The sequence below is a fragment of the Lepus europaeus genome, chromosome 14, assembly GCF_033115175.1.
Source record: "Lepus europaeus isolate LE1 chromosome 14, mLepTim1.pri, whole genome shotgun sequence".
In the NCBI taxonomy this organism is placed as follows: Eukaryota; Metazoa; Chordata; class Mammalia; order Lagomorpha; family Leporidae; genus Lepus; species Lepus europaeus.
In genome coordinates this window covers 86,832,676-86,859,701 of record NC_084840.1, presented here as the reverse complement: position 1 = coordinate 86,859,701, position 27,026 = coordinate 86,832,676, and positions in this window count along the sequence as shown.

Here is a 27,026-nt window from a genome sequence, read left to right as displayed (position 1 = left end):
GAGGAGAGGAGATGCCTTCTTTCTGGTTCCACCCCATCACTTGTTCCAGGATGCAATTAGGGTAACAGTGTTTATATAATTACTCTATTGTCAGGAGAAGTGAAGAATAATAGAAAATAATTTAACTTTAACAGTGTTATTTATTTGAAAGGCAGAGGGACAAAGAAAGAGAAAGAGACAGAGTAAACTCTTCCATCTGTTGGCTTATTCCCCAAATATCTAAAACGGCTGGGGTTGAGCCAGGCAAAACCCAGGAGCCTGGAACTCTGAGTCTCCCACATGGGTGGCAGAGATCGTTTGCTTGAGTCATCACCTGCTACAACTCAGGGTATGCATTAGCAGGAAGCTGGATCGGAAGACAAACTGGTACTCAAACACAAGGGGCCAGTGCCACGGCTCAATAGGCTAATCCTCCACCTTGCGGTGCTGGCACACCAGGTTCTAGTCCCGGTCGGGGTGCTGGATTCTGTCCCGGTTGCCCCTCTTCCAGGCCAGCTCTCTGCTGTGGCCAGGGAGTGCAGTGGAGGATGGCCCAGGTCCTTGGGCCCTGCACCCCATGGGAGACCAGGATAAGAACCTGACTCCTGCCATCGGATCAGCGAGGTGCGCCGGCTGCAGCGTGCCGGCCGTAGCGGCCATTGGAGGGTGAACCAACGGCAAAGGAAGACCTTTCTCTCTGTCTCTCTCTCTGTCCACTCTGCCTGTCAAAAATAAAATAAAATAAAATAAAATAAAATAAAATAAAATAAAATAAAATAAAATAACCCAGGGACTCCAGATATGGGTGCAGGTGTCCCAGGCCAGCAACTTCACCACTGTCCCAAATGCCCATCACTAACTTAACTTATTTTTTTGAAAACTGCCAATATTGTAGCTCATGGAATTATAGGTAACTAAGTTTATTGTTCCTAAGAAATGAATGAGCAACTATTAGAGAAAGGATGACAGCTTGAACTATACAAAGAGAATCATAGGGTGCCCATCCATTTTTGGCATGTGAATGTATGACTTCGCATACATTTTGGTGAGATTGTGGGTGGATCTAGGAGAAAAATTAGTAGTCTGATCATATTAGTAATGGTACAATTTGTAGAAGTAAAACCTAGGGTTTTCACATCTAAACTAATGATCTAATAAGGAGCTTTATTCAAAGCATGGATCTGTTTTAAGATGGCTGAGAATGGTAGAATAAAATAAATATTAAACTTTCAGGACTCAAAGTCAAGGACAAGTCTTATTGATCACCAATCAGCAGCACCGGGCACAAAGCTAGTGAGAACCCAATAAAACATTTCTGATGCTCCCTGAATGGATTCTTGTCCTTCCTTCCTATTCAGGGAGACTGCAGTATCATTCAGTGTAGTACATGGTTAATTTAATCAGCATTATTGATAAAGACATTATGCCAGGTTCTGTCTTTGTTTAACCTTCTACATCCTCCCATAGCTTACAACTCTGATATTGATGGCAGAATTTTTAAGTATAAAACACTTTTTTTAAACACACAAAATAATAAAGTAACATACACTAATACCTAGTTCAGGAAAATGAAAAGGACAAAAAAAAATTAGGAATTTCAGCAAATGAAAATAGCAAAGAAACAAAATACGAATATTTTTCAAATCTAAGGAGTGTACAACTTCAGGTTGAAAGGTCCCCAAAACACCAAACAAGCCCAATTTTAAAGACCTCATTTAGACATTTGCTTGTGATATTTTAAACAAAATATTTATTTTATTTATTTAAAAGGCAGAGATATGGGGAAAGGGGGAGAGATGGGGTGGGAAGGGGAATCTTCTATCTGATGGTTCACTCCTCAAATGACTGCAACAGTTAGGGCTGGGCCAGGCTGAAGCCAAGGGCTTCATCCGAGTCTCCCACATGTGTGCAGGGGTCCAAGCAGTAGGGGCAGCTTCTGTTGTTTTTCTAGGTATATTAGCAGGGAGCTGAATGGGAAGTGAAGCTGTTGGGACTTGAACTGCTGCTCATGTAGGATGCCAGAATGAGAGGTGGTGCCTTTACCAACAAAGCCACAATGCTAACCACTTGCTTGTGCATTTTACATAACCAAGGATAAAAAGGAGATACTAAAATGTTCAAGCTGAAAAAACAAATGACTAAAAACAATGAACAAAGAAGTCAAAATTTTTAAAGTTTAAACATTTGGCATATGGTGATGAATTATGCTATTGAAGCCATTTTAGGGACCGGTATTGTGGTGTAGCGATTTAAGCCTCCACCTGCAACACTGGCATCCCATATGGGTTCTGGTTTGAGTCCAGGCTGCCACACTCCCAATCCAGCTCCCTGCTAATTTGCCCGAGAAAGCAGTGGGAGGTGGTCCAAGAGCTGGGGCCCCTACATCCCCATGGGAGACCTGGAAGAGGCACCTGGCTCCTGGCCTTGACCTGGTCAGCCCCAGCCATTGTGGCCTTTTGGGGGAGTGAAACAGCAAATGGAAAATTCTCTCTCTCTCTGTCTCTCTCTGTAGCTCTGCCTTTCAAATAAATAAAAAATAAATCTTAACCAAAAAGGAAATAATTTTGTTTTCACAAGTGAGTGACAGTGTTGCTGAATATTTCCAGATTTTTCTTCCCATGAGAGGGAGAAATATGTTTCCATGTTCATTATTTATTTGTGCTGACCCCCTAGTATTTTCCAAACCCTTTAGACAGATGCTGAAGCTGGTGTTGCTGCTGCAATTCTACCATCCCATCATCTGCCTATTAAAGAACATCTTAATGTCTTTACAGTGTCTTAATTCCTACCCTGGCCCACCTTCAAGCCAATTCCATCTCTTTTAACTCTTTTAATATACTGAGTTGTTTTTCCTTTTCCCCTTCCAGTTTTCTGTGTTCTCTTATTCCCTGCCATTCAGTATCCTCTGATACAGAAAGCTAAATAAAATTACCATTTTATTTTATTTTATTTTGACACCTGACTCTTCGCCACTCCTTTAATGAGGTAGTGAGTTCTGAAATTCTCTTAAATTTATTCCGTAACCTCCAAATTTCTCCATCTTTTGGTAAACATCTTTTCACTTTACTGGTGTTAAAATTCTTCCATGAAAAGCTGAATATAATGAGCGCAAAGAAAGCAGCTCTTGATAGAGGTGGGCCTCAACTTGCATAGTAGATTTAGCAAATAAGGTGTTTGCTGAATGCTTAATATGCATTTTGAATGTGGATGTGCTCTGGGGAAGTATGGGGAAAAAAACAGACAAGAATTAGAAATAGCACACAATTCTGTGAAGCAAACAGCACTAGTAAAACTTGCGGGATAATTAGCAAGCAGAGTTTAGCAGTAGATTGCACGATTCAATATACATCAGATTATGTTGTTAACGTGTACTCTGGCTGTCCTTCATTTAGCTATGAATTATTGGAATAACAAAGGAATTTATGCAATTAAGTATTAGATTGTGTAAATGTGATTTTGCTTTTTTATTTTAAGACTTATTTATTAATTTGAAAGTCAGAGTTACACAGAGAGAGAAGGAGAGGTAGAGAGAGAGAGGTCTTCCATCTGCTGGTTCACTACCCAACTGGCCGCAACAGCTGGAGCTGCACCGATCCAAAACCAAGAGCCAGGAGTTTCTTTCGGGTCTCCCATGTGGGTACAGGGGCTCAATGACTTGGACCATCTTCTACTGCTTTCCCAGGCCATAACAGAGAGCTGGATCAGAAGTGAAGCAGCCGGGTCTTGAACTGGCGCCCATATGAGATGCTGGTACTGCAGGTAGTGGTTTTATCCACTAAGCCACAGTGCCAGGCCCAATATACTGTGTAAATGTGTATTAAATTGTACTAAACATGGTGGAATAAAAAGTAATTTGGCCAGGATCCTGAGCCCCTAATATCAAAACTACTTGTACCATATACTTGGCCAAGTAGGTTGGCTCCAAAGGAAGGAGTATCTAGCCCAGAGCCACTGAATTATACACTCTTTTGTTACCAGTTAGTATTTTTCTTTTTTTGACAGGCAGAGTTAGACAGTGGGAGAGAGTGAAACAGAGAGAAAGGTCTTCCTTTTTCCGTTGGTTCACCCCCTAAGTGGCCACTACGGCCAGCGCGCTGTGCTGATCTGAAGCCAGGAGCCAGGAGCTTCCTCCTGGTCTCCCATGCAGGTGCAGGGCCCAAGCACTTGGGCCATCCTCCACTGCCTTCCCGGGCCACAGCAGAGAGCTGGAATGGACGAGGAACAACCGGGATAGAATCCAGCGCCCCAACCGGGAATAGAATCCGGGGTGCTGGTGCCGCAGGCGGAGGATTAGCCTAGTGAGCCTCGGCGCCGGCCTACCAGTTAGTATTCTTGCCTCAAATTCAATGTATTTTCTTGAAGATCTGAACTAAATCTCACGTGCGATAAGCATTTTTGAGGGAAGATCGGACAGCCATATGTTGCTCTCTGTGTGCTGCCTTCCCCAGAGCTATTCCATTGGATTCTGTTTGGTTTTCTAAGGAAATGGGGGCATCTTCCAGCATCAAGGAGAAATTCTCGAACAAGGGAACTTCAGGAAAACTTAGCAATGCAGAAAAGATGAGACCTTTACATTCCCGGGTAAAATACGGACAGCTCTGCTCCTGAAGAAACTGAAGTGAAGTGTCACTTATCTGCAGAACTCTCATAACAGCACTCCTGGTCCTTGTCCCCAGATGTGTAAAGGGAAGACACACCAGATGACATTTCTGGTAGAGCTATGTGGTCTTACCCACAAGAACTCGAGTGCCCATTCAAATTGTGCATAGACACTGAGATAGCCTGTCCTGAGGTGCAGACATGTTGACGATCGTTATTCTCTATAGTCCGGCACTGTGTGATTCCAAGGGGAGACTGGAAATACGGTAGAATTTTCGAGCAGTGTGTAGTTGCTTCCGAAATTGCTTAGTGTTCTATCACCTTGCACACGTTTATGTCTCTACTCTGTCTTGACGGTGGCTTAGATCACTGGAACCACATGGAGGAATTAGAAGGATCTGTGCTTCTAGGTGTCTAGTAATTTGGTTTGAAACAATGAGGTGAGAGAAGTAATAGGCTTGGATATATATATTAGAATGAGAAATATATCGCCGGTGCCACGGCTCACTAGGCTAATCCTCCGCCTGCAGCGCCGGCACCCAGGGTTCTAGTCCCGGTTGGGGCACTGCTTCTGTCCCGGTTGCTCCTCTTCCAGTCCAGCTCTCTGCTCTGGCCCTTCTTTGCAGTGGAAGATGGCCCAAGTGCTTGGGCCCTGCACCCGCATGGGAGACCAGGAGAAGCACCTGGCTCCTGGCTTCGCGGGCCGCATTGCACCGGCTGTAGAGGTCACTTGGGGGGTGAACCAACGGAAAAAGGAAGACCTTTCTCTCTCTCTCTCTCTCACTGTTTAACTCTGCCTGTCAAAAAAAAAAAAAAAAAAAGAGAAATATATCTTAACTCCACTAGTGCAAAAATCATTTTTCCCTGAAGTCCTTACAGTGCCTAGATTAATCCTGACACAAAAGAGATTATCATTAGTAATTTTGGAATGAATGCATATAAACACTTAAGAAAAGGACAATACATTTGGGAGTTGAAGTTGATTCTTGAACATGTACTTATATGATGTCTGGCTGCAAGGCTGAGTTTTTCTGATCTTTGGTGAATTCTTCAGGTTTCCCTAAGACTGAACTTTGCCTTGGACTGGTTCTTGATAGATAAGTGAGTTTTAAAAAGTGTGTTCTGGAATTCTTCCCTTTATGAATTGTATTTTAATCTTATACTTTGTATTCAACTTTCAGTTTAGGTTCTGTACACGAGTCCTGACCCACTTGTGTGGGTTCTGGTTCCAACAGTTTATTAATTTTCACAGGTTTTTGTTGAACTAGGTGAGTTTGCTTGGTTTGCTGATGCTTCTGTGGCTCCCAAAGATCCCTGCTGGGGCACCTGTAGGGGTTGTTGGTGCCCTCCTCAAGTGCTGATTTCTGGGACTGGTAGTACTAGGTGGCACCCTCCTAGCCAATTTACACAGCTGCTCCCTGCCTCTAGGTGGAGAGAGATATCACCTGGCCCTCAGAGAAGAAGAGGTGGAAGGGTAGGAGGTTATTAAGGTGAGATCCCACTTGTGATGCTGTCAGGAAATCTGACATCCTTTGCTGGGGGAAGAACTCAAGAAGACATGAGCTCATTCTCAGGCTGCTGATTGTGCTCTTGGGTTCTGCTCATGCCTCTTTGTCGGTACTGCGCCTGAGACCTTCCACCTTCAATCTGGTGGAGGAATGAGCCTGCTGGACTGCCCTGTGCTACTGGGTTGAGGTTTAGGTGACACCAGCCATGGGTGGCCTTCTTCTGTTGCAGAGGAGGTCACTGATCATCTGCCTCCATGTGCACTCTTGAATCTTAAGCAGTCCAGCTTTCTTCGTCTTCATTTCACATTGACTATCATTGCTCATCTCTATGGCCTGTAGTTGGTAAGTATGGTAAGGGTTTATACAGCTCTGTCCAAACTGGAGTTGATGTTTAATAATATACTTCCAATATCTGTCCTGTGTGGGATCACTGGAATCCTTCTAAAGAAGACAAGAATCTGGCTCTTTGGGTTGATCAGGGAGTATCAATGCTAGGGTTGTGTTGGTTACACACACACTTGGGAAGGTGTTTCAGCAGTGTCCTTGCTTCTTCTTTTCAAGGACACCCTATTCTTCCTAGGCTATGGAAAATAAGCAAACATTTCAGGATCTACTGACCAGAAATTGAGCTATGGTTAGAGTAAAATTTACCTTATTTAGAATAAATACTGTATCCTATATACACCTGTTAGCTCCTTCCTTATTCTTTCTTGCATTTTTTGCATCACTTCATTGTTTCAAACCAAGTTGCTTGACATATAGAAGCACAGGTCCAGAGTTACAAGATACTGAAGCACTCATGTATTCAGTGTAGGTCTGGATATCCACATGGAAGATTGATCAGTGCCTGGATTATCCACTCTGAGGTATGATTCAGTGATATGATGATAGGAAGCAAAGATTCAGAACTTTGTTTATCATAACCAAGGAATTATATAGAATTCTATGATTCATAGACTCTACTTGCACAACTTCCTTATATATATCTGTTGTGTTCTTTGTTCCAGATTATACATAGAAGTGTTCAATAAAAGGATAGAAGAGTGTCACAAAAGTGACTAAGAAAACTTAAAGGAAGAGGAAGAATTTGAACTGATTGTTAAACATGTTAGGAGAAGCTGGGAGAGTTGGGGGGGGGAGAGAAAGAGAGAAAGAGAGAAAGAGAGAAAGAGAGAGAGAGAGAGAGAGAGAGAGAGAGAGAGAAGAAATTGAAGGAGGGCAATTGAAGGAAGTCAAGTAGTCCCACAATCTGCTATTTGTAGGCTGGAGAACGAGGAAAGCTAATGGTATGTTTCAAATTCCCAAGTTCAGGTTCAAAGGCCTGAGAACAAGGAACAAGGATGATAAAGAGCAGTAGGAGATGGATGCTCCACCTCAAACAGAGAGGGGGAAATTGACTCTTCCTCCACCATTTTGTTCTATTTGGGATCTCAATCAATTAGATGATGCTCACTCACACTGGTGAGTTTAGATCTTCCTTACTCATGTCACAAAGTCAAAATTCAGTGCAGTCAGCTCATTTAAAACATTGAGCTCAGGGCCAGTCACCACCTGCAGCCCTAGCATCTCATATGGGTACTGGTTTGAGTCCTGGCTGCTCTACTTCTGATCCAGCTTCCTACTAATGTGCCTGGGAAAGCAGCAGAGGTTGGTCCAAGAGCTGGGATCCAGGCTCAGCCTGGAGCCATTTCAGCCATTTGGGGAGTGAATCAGTGGATGGAAGATTCTCTCTCCCTCTCTCTCTCCCTCTTTGTAACTCTGCCTTTCAAATAAATAAATAAATAAATCTTCAAAAAAGAAAAACCCATTAAGCTCTTTCAAAAACATTCTCACAGGCATATGAAATGATTTACCAGATATCAAGTTGACACATACAATTAACCATCACGTGTCTATCAACTGATGACTGGATTTAAAAATGTGGTATATGTACACAATGGAATACTACTTAGCCATAAAAGAGAATGAAATCTTGTCTTTTGCAACAAAATGGATGTAAGCAGAGACTGTTATTTTTAGTGAAATAAATTAGACACAAAAAGACAAATATTACATATTTTCTCTGATTTGTGGTAGCTAATACATAGAGTACAGAGAAGTTTAGTGTATGTAAGTGAAATTGACATCTTGAGATTTGATTGTTTATAGCCCTGTCTATATTCCTGCTGAATAGCGCTCTTTCTATTTTTCTCTCATTGAACAATTTATTTAGTGGAGCATTAAGCCTGTGAATATAAAGTAGATTAAAAATATGTTATTGCAAAAGTTAAAAAAGAAATGAAGGGATAGGGATGGAAAGAAAAAGAATTGTCTATAGATTCTTAGAGTTGTGTGTGTAACTATAAAAAATTAACCATCACAGAAATCCTTCTGAAAAGTTGATCACAAAACAGTTTTATAAGTGAAGATTATACATTTCAATATAAAATATAATTTTCAAAGATTTTTTTTAATTATCCAATGAATATTCCAACCTAGATTTCTTATAATAACAACTGCTATCCCTTCTTATTGGTTATATAGAAATAACCATAATCAAGGGCAGCTAACATTTGAGCTGGTGGAGAAGAGCCATTTGCCTGCTTTTGCACAACTCAACCTGTAGCACCAGGAATCTTGTGTGGATCCTAGACAATGACTTGGCACTTGATCAATGATGCATTGGCTAAGTAAGTTGAATACTGAGTTGCCAGCCTCTGGACCCACACATTCCTCCAAATGATTTTCACAACTGCTCTGTGAAATAGATGTTAACCTGCAGCAAAAATAATGAGGAAGCTGAGGATCCTAGGATGTGAGTAACCTGCTCAAGATTACTCAATGAGGCACAATGTCAGCATATGAATCTTAACCTAACTGGCTCCTTTTATGACCAATCTGTGACACAACTCCTGATACCTCATGTTTGCTGAACATGGTGTTTCCTGGCTCAGTTTATCAGCCACCTTTCCTATGGGACGTGTGCATTGGTGTGATTCAGTTTTTATGGCTTCCTTTTTGTTTTGTCTATGCTGAGTGTGATGTAATAGAGTCTTCTCTTTTATAGATGCATGTGATTTTATTAGTGTTTGACATCCTTTCAGAGATAGCACCTAAAGGATGAAAGACAGGAAGGTGAGACGGAAACAGCTTGGAAGATACTCATCTCAGCTGAACTTCTCTTCAGCTGGAGTCTGTCTCTCACCAAATGAGTTGGTAAAGGTGGAAAAAAATCTCTCAACACCTTGTCCCTGTGGATTACAAATAAATCCTGATCTTTGTTTTATTACATATACTGGTGTGCTCATATTTACATAAGGAGGAGCTGTGAAACAAAGCATTTATCAAATACTTAATTGGGACAAAATATACTGACCTTCACATGCAAGTCAAGAGATGTGTTTGCTATCATGTATTATGTGGTTATTATGAAGGGAGTGTGTATAAAATCACATTACCCATTGTGATGGCACTTCTTTATGTGTGTATGAAGTATACCATTCATATGAATAATCCTTTGTTTGAAGACATTTTTGTTGGGGCTACATTATTATTTCCAGAAATACAGAAAGGAACAAAATAAAGTAAAACTACTTGAAAACTCGATAGCCACAGGTTATCTATGAATATTTTGCTGTATTTCTTCTTGCACCTATATAGACGATATTTAAGTGATAAATCCATCCCCCCCAAGAATGATCTGAACTTACTACTTCTGGAGACCTATATAGTACAATAATAAAAGGTATAGATGTTGAACTGACATAGTCTTCTTTTCAGACATTTTGTAACTTAATTGCCATATTATGTTTCCTGATTCTCCATTCCCTTATGTGGAAAATAATAATCACAATGACAATGATAACACATAGATTAATTAAGAGGAGCAAATGAAATTCTGGATGTTACAATGTCTGAGATAATGCATGGCTCAAACCAAATGTTCAATAATGAGTAGCTATTTAAAAAAATGATTTTAAAGAGTTTACAGTTTTCCATACACTTTTATTTATTTATCTATTCTTTTCTTCTTAAACATTTTCCCCAGGTTAATATGATTTTGGAAGAACAACTAAGTTTTGGATCATGATTTTGAATGCATCCTTATGATAGACCAACAGGAATGGAACCACAATGTAAAATACTATCAGCTTTTAGGGATATTTATAGCAATTTGGAAGTTGCTTTCCAGAAATGCTGGAGCCAATTATACTTGCACCAAGATGCTTGCTTCACTGCAGCCCCAAGGTGCCAATTAACTTATGTTTTCCTAGGAAGCAATTGACATTCTCATGGAGGAATTAGACAGGAAAGATAAGAACAAGAAGAAAATAGACATCTCTCATAATTTATCACTGCATATGAGAACTATTGCTTTTTTGTTTACCTGCTTTCCAATTCTTTCCATGAAAATATGAGTATTTTATTCTTTAATGGAATAATTTTATTAAATTCAATATATCATAGGTAGTTTTCATTACAAATCATTATATTATTTCCACTCACTTTTACCCTAGAAGAATTTATTTATTTATTTATATTTTAAATTTATTTGACAGGTAGAGTTATAGACAGTGAGAGAGAGGCAGAGAGAAAGGTCTTTGTTCCATTGGTTCACTCCCCAACTGGCCACGATGCCCGGCGCTGTGCCGATCCGAAACCAGGAGCCAGGTATTTCTTCCTGGTCTCCCATGCAGGTGCAGGAGCCCAAGCACTTGGGCCATCCTCCACTGACCTCCTGGGCCACAGCAGAGAGCTGGACTGGAAGAGGAGCAACTGGGACTAGAACCCGGCTCCCATATGGGATGTCGCTGCCATAAGCGGAAGATTAACCAAGTGAGCCACAGTGACAGCCCAATTTTTAATAAATGAATAATAATTATGTTCTTTTCACTTCGACACAAAAAATCTTAATGGCATATGTGATTATTCAAATAAAATAGTCCAAATAGGTTAGCAGAGAAAAAAAATTACAAACTCCACCATTCTGGAATAAATTCTATTTTTTAAAAAAGAGTTATTTATTTGTTGGAGAAACACAGTTAACAGAGAGACAGAGAAAGATGGAGAGACACAGAGATCTTCAATCTGCTAGTTCATTCCCCAGATGGCCATAGTGGCTGGGGCTGGACCAAGCCTAATTCAAAAACTACATCTTGGCCTCCCACATGGGTGGTATAGACCCAACTATTTGGGCCATCTTCTGCTGCTTTCCCAGGTGCATTAGCAGGGAGCTGGGTCAGAAATAGAGCAGCTGAGGTGCTCATATAGGATGCTGGTGTTGGTTTAATTCACTATGCCACAATGCTGGCCCCTGGAATAAATTCTTTGCTGAACATGTTTCTAGGTGTTTAACCACATATTATATATATGGAGAAATATTTGTTTTTTATGTAAATAGGATTATAAAAGGTGCTATTCCTCTACCAGATGGCTCAAATATTGGTGAGATATTAACAATGAATATAATTAAGTTAAATCTTTGAATATATCAATAATTATTCCAGTACACAACAAATCTTTCGAAGTGGACTTATTGTTGTTTTTGTTTGTTTGTTTGTTTGTTTTTTTGACAGGCAGAGTGGATAGTGAGAGAGAGAGACAGAGAGAAAGGTCTTCCTTTTTGCCGTTGGTTCACCCTCCAATGGCCGCTGTGGCCAGCACATCTTGCTGATCCAAAGCCAGGAGCCAGGTGCTTCTCCTGGTCTCCCATGCGGGTGCAGGGCCCAAGGACTTGGGCCATCCTACACTGCACTCCTGGACCACAGCAGAGAGCTGGCCTGGAAGAGGGGCAACAGGGATAGAATCCGGCGCCCCAACTGGGACTAGAACCTTGTGTGCCGGCGCCGCTAGGCGGAGGATTAGCCTGTTAAGCCACAGCGCCTGCCTGAAGTGGACTTATTGTAACATTTTTTAATAAGAATGTGCAATTACATTAATATAAAACTAGTACTAATTTGTTTTCCCATCAGTACTATATGAGGTTGTTTGTTTTCTTCTATCTGTGACATTTGGTGCTGTAACTTATTTTAATATTTGGCTTTGTATAGGTGAAAACCGATTCTTGCATTTAATAGGTCCTTGCAGTTTGTGAGACAAAATAATTTCTCATAATGACTTGGAGAACATATGTACTTTTTTGATCTGAGCCCCTTTATTTTCTGCATGCATTGCTGTATGGACATGTTGAGTGTGTCTTTTTTTTTTTTCCAAATATTCTTAATCCTTTCTATTATAAGAATATTAACTCTTCATTACCACATACATTGGAAATCTTTCCTAGGACTTTCCATTTGCCTTTTCACTTGCGTACGGAATGTTCAGGCACAGCAAATTTTAATTCTTACATCTTTTATTATTCTGATAAGACAACTTTTAGCATCAGCGTTGGAAAGTCAGTTGGTTTTCATCGTTCAAAAAAGGAGAAAGCCTCATTGATGTGTAGCACGGCCTTGGCTGGGAAGGCTTTTGCTTTTTGTCAGTCCTCTTGCAACAGTAAAATCAGTGCAGTAGACTGAATATTTATGTTTCCTCCAGATTCATATACTGAAATCCTAATCCCCGAGGCGGTGCTGTTTGGGTGTGAGACCTTGGGAGGGTGTTAACTCATGAGGGTGGAGCCCTCACGATTGGGATCAGTGCCTTTGTAAAGCAGAGCCCAGAGAAAGTTTCATCCTCTGCCATGGAGGCCCTGGCGGAAGGCACAGTCTGCAAACCAGGAAGCAGACTCTCCTCAGGTGTCAGATCTATCACGGCCTCGATACTGGACATCCAGCCTCCAGAGCTGTGTTAGCCAGCCAGTCCACGAGATTCTGCTGTAGCAGACTGATCTGACCGAAACACCTCCGAGTGGGAATGAAGAACTGTCTGAGATGACTGTAGAAATAGATGCTTTCTCTTAATAAAAATATATTTTTTGAAATTTTAGCCAATGTAATAACCCCCTTTTTTCCATGGCTCATCCAGTCAATACCATGAGTCTCTTTGTTCCCTTTGGACAATTCTGAGAAGACACAGACTCTTAGCAGTGCATGTGTGTGTGTGAGTGTGTGTGTGTGTGCGCACGTGCATGTGTGCATGTGAGAAAGGCAATACAACATCTGTCAAAAGCCAGTGATGACCATGCCTGGGAAATACGTTATTCACAGTCTGTGTTTGTTTGCTTAATGATCAACTGGCTCTTTGAATGATTTTCATCGTAATTTCCATGTGAGTATATTCATATTCTTATAAAGACAATTGTTTTAAATCTTATTTTGCCATCAGCTACATTAAGGCACAAATAATTCTTTTGTATCATGAGAACATATGAGTGATCGATTTTACAGTTTAGATTCCCCAACCTTTTCTCATTGTGTTGACTTCAGAACCAGGGACACTGCTCTGATTTGTCCCAGGAGTGGATTTGAGTCAGTATTTCAAGTTCTATGAGTGTGTCAAAAATGAAGCCCTTTGTTCCGATTTTATTTCTCTACACTTCGGTGATTATTTTTTGACAGCATTTCAATCACTTGAATCTAAAGATTTGAGATTGTAAGCAAACTGCAGAAGTCCAACTACGCCCTGTTGTTTGCTACCCGGTCACTTCTCCCACGTGTTACTTGGTCTGCCCCTTGTGCCTTTCAGTTTGTTCTCTTACGTAGTCTACAAATACGTAGTAAAGTCAAGTAGATGAGGGGCCAGCGCTGTGGCATAGTGGGCTAAACCTCTGCCTGCAGCGCTGGCATCCCATATGGGCACTGGTTCATTTCCCGGCTGCTCCTCTTCTGATACAACTCTCTGCTTTTGGCTTGGGAGGGCAGTTGAGATGACCCAAGGGCTTGGGCCCCTGCACCCAAGTGGGAGACCTGGAAGAGGCTCCTGGCTTCTGGCTCTTGGCTTCTGATCAGCTCAACTCTGCAAGTGAACTAGCAGATAGAAGACTCTTCTCTCTGTCTTTCCCTCTCTCTGTCTGTAACTCTATGTCTCAAATAATATATATCAACAAGATGAGTACAAGGTATCAGAGTTGATCATTAGAGTTGATCATTGGACAAGATGGAGGAGTGGTGAATGAACTCCTTGCTACAACAGGCATGCTGGAGCAGCCAACATAGCCAGTGAGCGGAGAGCTGCAGAGGCACTTTGAAAGCTCAAGGTGGGAACGAGTTTCAGAAGAGGTAGGGCAGAGCCATGAACCTGGGATGGTTTCTGGATGGACATATTTTATTTTAAAGATTTATTTATTTATTTGAAAGGTAGAGTTACAGAAAGGCAGAGGCAGAGAGACATAGAGAGAGGTCTTCCATCTGCTGATTTCACTCCCCAAATGGCTGCATCCAAAGCCAGCAGCCAGGAGCTTCTTCCGGGTCTACCATGTGGGTGCAGGGACCCAAGGACCTGGGCCATCTTCCTCTGCTTTCCCAGGCCATAGCAGGAATCTGGATTGGAAGTGGAGCAGCTGGGACTTTAACTGGCACCCATATGGGATGCTGGCTCTGCAGGCTGCGGCCTTACCTACTACACCACAACTCCAGCATCTAGACGGACATATTGTGTCCACTGTGATTCCCTACCAACAGTGGTTTTGGGGGTGACTAGAATCCTTAAGCTGAGACCACCTACTGTATCCTGTAGGGTCTAGGCTGTGTATCAGGGTCAAGGTATGTGTCTTCTCTAGTTGTCACCGTGTCATAAAAGCTTTGTTCTTCACATCTCATGAGGATTGTGCTCCTGAGATGTGAATTCCCTTCTCCACTCTGAGTGCAGAACTATAGAAACAAGTCACTGAGGACATAAATCTCCATCATCCTGTATTTAAGGAGAAAGCCTTATGTGTGAGCATTGGGTTGATTTCCTATCTGACAAGCCTATCTGGGACAGAGAGCCATGAATGACTTCTGTTCCTTTTCATAATGACCCTTTCAAAAGAAAAAATAGCCAATAAGAGAGGCAAATGAGATCAGTTTTTTTTTCTTTGAAAGATTTATTTATTATACATTTGAAAATCAGAGTAGTCCTCTTGTTTGCTCCTCAAATGACCACAACAGCCAGAGTTGGGCCAGGCCAAACTCAGGATCCTGGAACTCCATTTGAGTCTCCAGCATGGGTAACAGGAGCCCAAGTACTTGAACTATCTTCTGCGGCTTTCCCATGCATCTTAGCAGGGAGTTGTATGAGAAGCAGAGCAGTTAGTACTTGAATTGGTGCTCCAACATGGGATACTGGAGTGGCAACCCATGACCTAACCCACTGCATCACCAAGCTGGTGCCATAACTTTGAGCAGTCTTTTAGGAGGCAGTATGACCTATGGAGGCCCCTGTAACTATTACTGATAACAATCATTTATAGCTTAGTGGCTGCAGGAGTGGCTTGTAGACCTATATTCTCTGGGTAACCTGTCTCTTATCGATGGCGTTAGTGGTGGTGCTGGGCTGGAGCAGAGAATTTACTTCTAAGATCAATCAGGGTCACAGTGAGGGCCAGAGATCTGCCACAGAATGTGGCAAGTGATACTCATTTTTGAGCCCCTTTTACAAACTTCCAATGTGGTCCATAGTGTGCCCAAGTCTTGCTTCCCATGTCCAGATTTCTGGCTTTGCAATGACAGCTGCACAACCTGCTCGACTTACCAACTAACCTCTGGAAGACCTGTTTTCTCATCTAAAAAAAATGCATATCCTAGTAGTATCTAGTTCATAAAGTGCCTGTGAGAATTGGCTGATGTCATCCAGCAAATGTGCTTAGTATAGCACCTGGCACATCTCAGCATTCAATAAACCTCAGATATTCTTACTTTAAATAGAGAAGGGTAATTTGGAAGGTTTTTATTAAGGATGAGCTACCTGGGCCATTACTCCATCCTTATTTTCTCACTCCCACTGGTCACAACCAATTTCTGTGAATAGGAATCAGACGAGGCAGATTAAAAAAAAAAATTAGTGAACTGTATTTTTTGACAAATACATATTACAGCGAAATATATTATCTTCAGAATCCAGATCATGAAACTTTAACCATTTTATCTGTGTCATAAAATCCTCAAACTGTAGGCTGGGATATTTTATATGTGAATCTGAATGATAATGGATGGTTTTTCACTTCATAGAGCATAAAATTGCTATATGCCTTACAGATTTTTTTATCTGAATATTTTAGTGGCAAACTCTAGGAAAAGCTGGCATTTATAACAATAACAAAAAAGACAGCTGCAAAAACAAAAATGCAGACCTGTAGTTTTAAGTGTGTTTCCTGAGAGATAATTAGGGGACCACACCAGGACTTACTACCTGGTACCAATACATCTCATGAACTCTGTGATGCTAGAGCTCCCAAAATATTGGCAATTAAGTTTTCCTTTAACTATAAACGTTTTCTTTCATAATACTATGTATTTTCACTGGAAATGGTAAGTGAAATTCTCCATGGTCGTTTTCCTCAGGGTTTTCTATCCACATTTAATTTGGGTGCTTAGTGAGAGAAAAATCCCAGTGATTCTTTAGCTCATAAAAAGTCAAAGAAATGATGCCTTCTTGTGCTAGAGCAGCAGCTCCCACTCTGTTCTTTATTGTCTAAAAAGCAAGATTATCTACTGTCAGTTTTCTCTATTTACTCACGCTTAAGAAATATAAGGTGCAAAATGGCCCTAAAACTCCTTGTTTGTTTTATTATTGAACTTTTAGTTTCAAATAAAAATTTTACTATGCAGTTATCTTATCTCAGCTAGTAATTATCATGCTGTTTTTATTGATTATATAGTAATAATATCTAGTCTGTGAAATTTGTCAGACCTTCTGCAATGTCTGCTGGATAATGAGGTTGTACCACGTACATAGACTGTTTCTTTAAAAATTATCCTTTCAATGTTTGGAAAAATTATCTAAATCGAACAATCATATTACATGAAGTAGTAATAAAGATGTGAGGCAGAATACAAAATACTTGCTTTATCTTCTGGATTCTTAGCTTTCCAGTAGTTATGAAAAATTTTACATGCAGATAAAATTCAAAATTTGCAGTGAATTTTTAATTAAGTGAGAGACAAAACAAATTCCCAAATAGAAATGGAGTATTATATAAATACAATTTCCTTCTACATTAATTATAAGTCTGATGTAATTTCAAACAAAACCTAAATGAGTTTCCTTTGGAAACTTCATGAATTTGTTAAAGATACACCTAAAAAATAAGTGGACAAGCATAGCCAGGTGAATTGTGAAAAAGAAGAGGAATTTAATATAGGAGAACGCGCAGACATATCCACACATGAAGTGTTTTCTTATAAGACTGTTTAGGCAAAGAGGTAATATAATGTATATAATTATTATAATATGTGTTGCTACAGCACACAACCCGAAACCTAACCCTAACACATGAAAAAAAAAATTTAAAAGGTTTTTAAAAATTTAACAAGTGAAAATCACATTTTCTATGAACAGAACTAATGTTTGGTTAAATGCACACTACATGGTAAGACATTCAAATCCAATCACATAGGGATTTTGCTGTAAAAGAGGACATAGTTTCTAGTTGTATGGGGAGTTAGCATTGTGTGGATATATTTCTGAGAAACTCAGCTTAGCAAGAAAACATAAAATTGCAACTAAATCTTTTCCAAATAAAATGAGTCTTAGTAAAATCTGTTCTGTTTACCCAATTTGGTAAATTGAGTTACTAACTTTGCAGTAAGCAAGTTCTCCAGGGTGCTTTGTATGCAGGAGGAAACTTTGTAATTTTGATTACCTTTAAACTTTTCTGATTCCTCAAATCATAATATGGAACTGCTATCATTACTTATTTACATGCATTTATTTCTCTATGAAGGTGTTTGATGTGGATTTCTTGACCAAAACCTCTAAAGCGAAAAATCAGGGAACACTGAGTATGTATTGAACTCTATTGTAGTATCGTAGGAGGTTCCGCTGGGCTCGAAGAGCTTGGGTACTGCGAGGGTGATTCATTAATTGGCCACCCTGGCAGATCGAAACACCCCAGTGTACTCTAGGGAGGGGTTTTGTCCATGAAATTGCTGAGTCATTGTGTGTGGCAGCAAGCTCAAACCACTTAAGTCGCTTTTATTTTACTATTTGAGGGAACTTGAGCTTTTACAATACTGTATTAGGAACACTGTGGATGGGATTTCTAAATATAAGAACAATTTTACATTCACATTTTATACGTCATTGGATATTAGGTATTAACTTTTAAGCTACCTAGAAGAGGAAAACAGAGGTAATAATTAATTCACTGATGTACTCATTCATTTATTCAGTAACCATTCTTAAAATAAATTCCAGGTAGAAACTGAAGACACAGAAACATGTAACACTGTATCTTGTTCCTAATGGTATCCGCCACCCAGAGATGAACAACACAGTCCAAAAAGAGTTTTTCAGAGCCTGCAAGGGTTAGAATGTGTCCCCAGAAGTTTTTGGGTTGGAACTCCATCAGAAAATTGATATATTAATAACATTTAGGGGTGGGGCCCTTGGGGGGTCATTAGGATTAGATGACATCATTAGGTTGGGGCCTATATGATGGCATTAGTGGTTATTTAAAAACAGAAAGAGAGCTGATAGCACTTTGCTCTGTCTGTCCGTATGAGGCCCTCTGCCATGTTGAAATGCAATTGTGATGTGTTGATACCAAGTGCTGTCCAGGTAGCACCAAATGCTAAAACTCACATACTCTCCTGGTGTAAACGGTACAGCACTTTCAAATCTGTCCGGCAGCCTCCTAAAAGTCAAATGCCCATCTATATATGCAGAGATTAGAACTCTCACACCCTGCAATTGCAAATGTAGCATAGCACAACTGAATTAGAAAACAATCCGCCCGTTCCTAAAAATGTTAAACAGTGTCATCCTGTGACTCACAAATTCCACTCTTTTTCGAAGGCAGGAGCCAGGTGCTTCTCCTGGTCTTCCATGCGGGTGCAGGGCCCAAGCACCTGCGCCATCCTCCACTGCACTCCCAGGCCACAGCAGAGAGCTGGACTGGAAGAGGAGCAACTGGGACAGAATCTGGCGCCGGGGCTAGAACCCGGTGTGCCGGTGCCGCAGGCAGAGGATTAGCCTGTTGAGCTGCATCTCCGGTGAATTCCACTCTTAGGTCTATACACGTGAGAATGAAACCATATGCCCATAGAAATTTTGAACATGATTTCACAACGACATTATGTAAAGTAATCCAAAATGGAAACAATGCTAATGGCTATCTGTTAATAAATAGGTAAATAAAATTTGAAACATTCATACATGAACAATGCAAAGGAATAAAGGACTGATACTTCCTGTGATAGGAACTAATCTTGGAAAACATGAAGCTAAGTGAAGAAAGCCAGTCAATGAAGACCATAGATTGGGCACACGAGTCCATTCATACAAAATATCCAGAAGAGGCAGATCTATAGACAAAATGCAGACTTGTTGCCTGGGGAGAGGGTATGAGTACAGGGATTTTTTGGGGGGATAATGTAAATGTTCTTAAATTGATTATGGTGATGTTTGTATGACTGAATGTAAGAAGAAAAATCGTCCAGGGCTGGTGTTGTGATGTTAGCTGCTAAAGCCTCCACCAGCGATGCCAGCATTCCATGTAGGAGCCGATTTGTGTCCTGATTGCTCCACTTCTAACCCAGCTCCCTACTAATGGCCTGGGAAAGCAGCAGAAGATGACACAAGTCTCTGGGCTCCTGCCACATACGTAGGAGACTTGGATGAAGCTCCTGGCTCTGGCTTCAGCCTAGCCCAGTCCTGGCCTTTGTGACAATATGGGAAGTGAACCTGGAATCGCTCGCTCACTCTCTTTCTCTCTCTCTCTCTGTCTCTCCTCCCTCAGCTCTCATTTTCATAATAAATGAATATTTTTTTAAAAAATCTTCAAGTAAAAAAATAAAATCTTAAAAATATTGAATGAGACATTTCAAATGGGAGAATTACGTATTATATAAATTATATCTAGATAAAGTGTATTCAAAATATGTCTGTCTGTTGGGGTTGGCATTGTGGTGCAGCAGGTTCAGCCACCACCTATGATGCTGTCATCCTCTCTCAGAATGTTGGTTTGAATCCTGGCTGCTCTGCTTCAGATCCAGATCCCTGATAATGTGCCTGGGAAAGTACCTGGGTCCATTCCACCCAATGGAGACCTAGATGGAGTTCTAGGCTCCTGGCTTCAGTGTGTCCCAACCCTGACCATTGTGGTCGTTTGTGGAGTGAACCAGTCGATGGAAGATTTCTCTCTCTCTCTCTCATTCTTTCCTCTCTTCTATTCTTCCCTCTCTCTGTGTAACTCTGCCTTTCAAATAAATAAAATAAATCTTTTTGAAAACTAAAAAAGAAAAAAAATCTAGAATACAACTCAATCCTTCCACTCCTAAACATTTGCTGAAGAGAAATAAAACAAATGCTCACACAAAAACTTATATATCTACATACATAGTACTTTTATTCACCATAGTTAAAATCTGGAAATATTGTCACATTTGCTAGCAACATAAGAATGGACAAATGCAACGTGCTATGTCCACACCAAGAAAACCTACTCAGAATAAGAGGGATGAACAACTGACTCCTACAACAAAGCCAATAAATCTCAAACATCATTGTTGTTGGTGAATGAAGCCAGGTATGAGTGAATATATTGTGTTAGATTTCTCTTCTGTGATATACAAACCAAGCCTCTGTGACGATAGGACTAATAGATTGCTCAGGAGTCATGAGGACTCATTTTGGGGAAGTGGAGGTGTTCCTCATTTAATTGTGGTAGAAGTGTTAAGTGTGTAAATATCTGCCAGACTCGAATTACATGATGGAATATACACTAAATGGATGCCCAGAAATAAGCATATGAAACCATACTCACCCTCATTTTTAAGCAGCAAAATGAAAACAGAAATTAAAATAATGTATTATTTTCTTTCCAACTAGATTAGCAAGCATTAAAAAGTCAGAGAACCATGTTTACAGCTATAGTGTTCAGAATAATGAGAAGATAGAAACAAGCAGACTTTTCTTTTTTTTTAAATTTTATTTATTTATTTGAGAGGTAGCATTACAGACAGAGAGGCAGAGACAGAGAAAAATGTCTTCCATCCACTGGTTCACTCCCCAAATGGCCGCAACAGCTGGAGCTGCACCGATCCGAAGCCAGGAGCCAGGAGCTTCCTTGAGGTCTCCCACATGGGTGCTGGGGCCCAAGGACATGAGCCATCTTCCACTGCTTTCCCAGACCACAGCAGAGAGCTGTACTGGAAGAGAAGCAGCTGGGACTAGAACCATCAACCATATGGGATGCCAGCGCTGAAGGCAGTGGAGGATTAACTTACTGTGCAACAGTGCCGGCCCCACAAGTGGATTTCTAATACAGGAAAGTGGATAAACAATTTGAGTTTTATCTATCAGTTAAATGTATACATGAGTGAAGGCTAATTAAATATCTATTGTTGTATCAATAGGACTGACTCTCAGAGTATAATGTTAAGAAAAAAAATCAAGTTGGATGGAGTTCCATTTATATAAGCTTCAATAAAATTCAAATGAAATAACTTGTGATTTAATTAAACATACTGTGTTGGGGAAATCTTTAAGAACAAGTGTCAGAATGATAAACACAACATTTAAGGTGTTGGTCACTTTTGTGAATGTGAAGTATGTGACAGAGAGAGAAATAGACTAAATAAAAAATCCTTGGTGATACCTTTGTGTTGACTCTGCTTGCGTACTTGAATATATTTTTTATCACTAGTGTTTCAACCATGCACATAAGAAATTATCATAAGGACATTTTTACTTCTTTTAGCTGAAGGAGAAACGTATACAAGAGGTAGTGTTAACCACAGAACAACTGAAATAAAATGTATGCTTTTAAAGGAGCTTAAGACAATTTACTATGCCCATTAAAAGGAAAGGAAAAAATGTCTGTGCTAAATAAGATTAATAAAATTTTGAATTTTATTCAAAAACCTTATTTATTTTCATTCGAAAGGTAGAAAGTGAGAAAGAGAGAGAGAGAGAGAGAGAGAAAGAGATTTTCCATCTGCTGTTTCATTCCCCAAATGCCTGTACCAGCCAGGACTGCTAGCCGAGGACAGGTGGAAATAGATGTGCTAGCTGATGCAGGAATGAACATTTGTTCTACTTCTGTTTTTCTATTCTATTCTGGACCTCAAAGAATTGGCTGAAAACTGCCCACATTGGTGAAGAGGATAGATCTTTTTATTTAGTCTACAGATTCTAGTGCTAATCTCATCTGAAAGCATCCTTATAGATACAAACAAAAATAATTAATGTTAGTTTACTGAGCATCCCTTAGCACAGTCAAATGAATGCATAAAATAAACCAACACAAGCAATGATTATATTTGTTTGCTAAATTCAATAAAAATATAATTTTACAGATTTGATAAGAGGAAAAGATGGAGCAATGCATCATCTGTTATTAACATATTAAAAACATTCTGAAAGATAGAAAATTAGAGTATGGAGACAGATGCAGACAAAGCAAAAAACAGCAAATGAATAAAAAAGTGCTATATAACAGGGAAATAAAACTTAACTCAGACAATAAGAGGCAATAAAAATGTGATATTCTGGGAAAATGAATCAGAAGAAATGATGATCATGAACAACATTGCCTACAATGCAAAAAGGAAGAACTGACAAAATTTTAGAGTGGGGGTCTGTGTATTGGCATAGCAGGTTAAGCTACCACCTGCAGAGCCTGCATCCCATATGGGCAAGGGTTTGGGTACTGGCTGCTCCACAGCTGATCCAACTCCTTGCTAATGTGCCTGAGAAAGTATCAGAAGATGGCTTAAGTGCTGGGGCCCTTGCATCCACATGGGAGACTTGGAAGAAGCTCCCGGCTCTTGGCTTCTGCCTGATCCAGCCCTGGCCATTTCAGCCATTTGGAGAGTGAACTAATGGATGGAAGGCCTCTCTCTCTGTCTCCATCGCCTTCCGCCCTTAACTCTATCTTTCAAATAAATTAAATAAATCTCAAAAAATAGCTTTAGTGAGAATATTTTTTAATGACATTACATGTAATTGAAAAAGTAGAAATTCATGCTTCTCCAACTAGTATGGAACATTCAGCAAACATCACGTAGTGAGCACCATCTTTGTATGTTTGGGCTGCTACAACAAATTGCGATAACCTGGGTAGATTATAAGCCCTAGACAGTTATTTCTGGATGAAAAAAAAAGTTTCCATTCTGGAGATTGGAATCTCAATGATCAGGAGATTCAGTGATCTAGGGCCCACTTCCTGTGCCTGGAGAGCCATCTTCTCCTTGTCCTCACTTGGAGGAAGCAGCTAACAAGCCCCCTCTGGTCTCTTTTGTGAGGGCACTAATCCCACTCCTGAGGGCTCTACCTAATCATCTCCCAAATGCCTCACTTCCTAATAGCAGTACTAATGGGGTTGGGGTTTCCACATTTGAATTTTAGGGACACAAGCATTGAGGCTTTAGCAGCTACTCTATGTAGAAGTAGAAAAATAACTGCAGAATCTGTTTGTCAAAAATGCAAGTATGCATGCCTGTGACTATAGACTTGTAGTTCAGGCCACCAAAGATTAGAGACGGGACACGGGCACTCCCTTGACTTGCATCGTCTGGTCTGCTTTAACACAAACCAGGAGGAAAAGAAAGCTAGGCATCAGAAGCAATGGGTGGCAGGCCTATTAATGGCTGATCTGTACAGTGATCTGCCCTCAAGGAGACCCAACAGGCCAGTCCACTGCAGTGGCTTTCAATGTGGTAAGCCTGGGCTTCAGCAGAAGTCAGCTTGTGAAGAGCCCTGGCAGCTCTGCCAAGAGTTGGATCACTGGAAATGGACCTGCCCTGGAATCGAAGGATGCCCAGGTCAGAGCCACAGATCTTATTGGCTCCAAGCTGAAAAGCCCTTCACTCAGCCCAACTTCCAAAGTGACCACTGCAGTTGAGGGGACAGCCAAGTAGGGTCAGCAACATTGCAGGCAGAACTGTAAATTTCTTGTTAGAGATGCCCCCTGCCTTTACCTGGCCAGCTCTCCTCCCAGGCCAGCCAAGTAATGAAAGTCAACAGAGTGCCTTCCCCTAGGAGGTTCACACCTCCCTTAGGATATACCCCATGTGAAGAAATAGATAGGTCTGGGCCTCTTAACTTACAAGGCCTAAAGCCCAACAGATTATTATCAAGCCCCTTCTATCAGGTTCTATTTGCCTCTCAATCAGAAAAATTACTTGTAGCTTAGACAGCACCTTTCTTAGCTCCTCTAATAATGACTCTGTCCTTTGTTCTAGACCCTGTCTAGTCCACTTGGGCCTCATTCCTTTGTAATCATAACCTCTACTCTACCACCAATGGCTCTACTCCCAACCTGTGTGTACTGATGGTCCTCTTCCCCACTTAATGCTGTATAATTGTTCAGACCTGGTTAAGGCCACTCTTAGGATCATTGGTTACTATCCTCAACCTGTCTTTTATGACCTTGTCTAAATATGATCAGAGTCGGAAAACTTAGAAGGCTTCCATAGCCTTGGCAACTCATGACGACAGCCTAGGGTGGTTACTGGCGCCATAAACTAGAGTGTCAATTTGTTGGGTCAACAACAGGAGCCACTGTGCGCTTGCTCCTGATGTGGGATCTCTGTCCTTAATGTACTGTACATTTTGATTTAATGCTATAACTAGTACTCAAACAGTATGTTTCACTTTGTGTTTCTATGTGGGTGCAAACTGTTGAAGTATTTATACTAAATTGATCTTCTGTATATAAATAGAATTGAAAATGAATCTTGATGTGAATGGAAAGGGAGAGGGAGCGGGAGAGGGGAGGGTTGCGGGTGGGAGGGAAATTATGGGAATGGGAAGCCATTGTAATCCATAAGCTGTATACTGGAAATTTATATTCATTAAATAAAAGTTAAAAAAAAAAGAATTAATCAATGAATGGAAGCTTAACAAAGACCCTTTCTTTCAGAAAGCTACAGTCATACTACCAAAGCAAACTTTGGTTGTAAAATCACAGGGTGACACTGAAAATGTAATGACAAAGAAAGTATTACCTGTCCACATCTGAGCGGCAGTGCTAAAGGAATTGTCAGCTGGAGAGTTATGTTTCAGTATAAACACAAAGAATGCTGAAAGCATAAAGGCTGGATTTCAAGTCCAAGTCCTAGAAAATATTGCGCATCACTGTAAAATTAAAAAGAAGGATGAGAAACAAGCCCCGGAATCCAAACGATAGAGAAGAACACAGAAGAAGTAGTTCACAGCAGCAACCGCTCACCACAAAAGCCAGAGAATTCAAAAATTCAAAGGCTGAGTATGCAAAAAGATCGCAGCAATTAGACCTCTGAAATGAAGGCAGAGGGGGAGGAGAGATGGGAAAGAGAAAGAACAAGAATACAAGCAAAAGCGCACAGTGGGAAAAGGGGAACTATGGTCACCAAAGAGTAGTTAGTCATGAACCCAAGAAAACCTCAACCTCAGAAAATCTAACTATTTATTTGCTTCCAGAACCACAGGACAAAAGCATCAGGAGAATCTACCATAGATGCTGAAAAGATATTTAAGATCAACTGATTTGTCAGTTAAAAATCCTCATAAAAATCAGTAGGAGATGTTCTTAATTCATTCAGTTAATATTTGTTGGGTGCCTATTATCTTCTAACACTTTTTATTTGAAGTATCATTTATTTATTTTTATTGATCTGAAAAGGAGAGTGAGAGAGAGGAGAGAGAGGACCTTCCATCCTGTTGATTTACTCCCCAAATGCCTGTGACAGCTCCATTCAGCTCTCCCAGATGGGTAGTTAGGGACTCGAGTATTGACCCATCAGTAGTTAGGGACTCGAGTATTGACCCATCAGTAGTTAGGGACTCGAGTACTGACCCATCAGTAGTTAGGGACTCGAGTACTGACCCATCACGCTACATTCCAGGATGCACATTAACAGGAAGCTGGAACAGCAAGGACTTGATATGGGATGTGGGCGTCCCAAAAGACTCCTTAACCACCACACCAAACACCCATGCCTCTTGCATTCTTTAAATAACAGAACCTAGCTTGGAATTTAATCACTTAATTTTCATGTCACATTAATATTTTTGTAGCAAGATACAACATTCTCAAGGAACATAGTACACCCACTTAGAATCATTTATATAAACAGCTTATGAACTGGCATTTGTATAGCTCTCTCTTTTTCTATTCAAAATCCTCTATGATTCCTGTATATAACTTCACCTTTTATTTTTTGCCACTGTAGGTATCAGCAAATATTTGCATATATATCTAATGTTGGTTGAGAGCACTAAAATCAAGGCCCAGAGTTATCAAGTGATCTTAGATTTGTTTGTAACTTGACCTTTCCTCTCCGTGTGCAAGGATAGAGGATGCATTCCTAGACAGGTTCTTCATATTTCCTTGGTTCAGAATTGGCTGAAATCTAGTTTTTTTGCAGGTGCTAAATAAAAGCAAGACAAAGCGAAACAGATGGTCACACCTCCCTCTTCTCATCTCAGTTAGTCAGCTTGATTAAAATGGTCATTCTTCCAAAACTTGCATGTCTTATGCAAATACATCAAATATTTCCACAAACCATATGTCCAGTAGCCTAAGTTAAGTGTGAGATTTATGTGAAAAGTTATAATCGACACCCACTCTAATAATGCACTCTCAGAGATTTCAAAGGAATTCTGTTGAGATGTTTTGATTTGCATACAACTATAAAATGTCAAAATTTCGACTCAAGTGTTTAAGACACTTTGTCAGTGGAATATATAACACGAAGCGATCTGAAACCCAGAGATGTTAACTGTGGACTTGACATAAATTAAATGCTTATGTCATACATAAAAAAATACTATTTTAGCCTTAAGCAAAAATTTAAAATGTCTCCATTATTTAGAAATCACGATGTTTCTTTTCTTTGTTTAATCTAAATTTAACAAAACCACATTTAAAAAAAAATCTGGATCTATGTTGAACAA